Below are 875 nucleotides of genomic sequence, written 5' to 3'. Positions count from 1 at the left end.
AGTTGCTTACCTTCCAGATTCTCGGGATCTAGATTAGTGTATAGTATCAAAGCCTTTCTGAGGCGTTCTAAAAACTGAGATTGATTTTCTTGTTTGTCCTGGACAACCTCTTGGAGTTTTTCAAAATTTACTGGCTTTAAGGCTGCCTTTCCAGAAGGCATGTAACAAACCTGTCTCTGGCTAAAATACCACCTGTGGAATTATAATTCCACTGAGGGTCCTGGTCAGGCACTATCTCAGATCCAATTGGATAGGTTCTGTCTGTCTGGTGAATTTCGTCTGCATGCATTCTTGCCTCTTCCAAAACTCGCCTGCATTCATCAGGAAGTAAATTGTTAGTAAGAATCATCTGAACATCATGGAATGTCAAGCTGTAAGATTGAGTGATGTACTGAAACTCTTTAATAAAGTTAGAGGAGTTAGAAGTATAAGAACCCAGTCTACTTTCTATTTGAGAAAGTTTGCTCAACAAGAAAGGGACATGTACTCTAACCATACCATCAATTCCAGCTACTTCCCTCAGAGGAAGGACTGGTGCTGTGTCAAGTGTCCTTAGAGGAGAGGGAGAACTTGGGGGTTTGGCTGTAGCCTTAGAACACATAATAGGAGGGGTAGAGGTTGGCGCCAGTTTGGGGCATTTGGAGTGACCAATAACTGACACAGAGGGAGAGGAGGGATCTGGGGAGGTCGGGTTGGTAGACTCTGGGACCTGGTGAGAAGGAGAGACTGAGGCTGCAGTTTGGGATTTGGCAGGCCCAACAGACCTGCTGTGGATGGGTGGTGGCTTGTCAGCGGAATCAAAAGTAGCACCATCTAGTGGAGGGTGGGTAGGTTTCATGGCTAAGAGAAGCTGGGGTGGGGGACAGGCAGAACAG

This window comes from Apodemus sylvaticus, chromosome 12, assembly GCF_947179515.1.
Source record: "Apodemus sylvaticus chromosome 12, mApoSyl1.1, whole genome shotgun sequence".
NCBI classification, from domain to species: Eukaryota; Metazoa; Chordata; class Mammalia; order Rodentia; family Muridae; genus Apodemus; species Apodemus sylvaticus.
Note: the sequence above shows the minus strand (reverse complement) of the source record.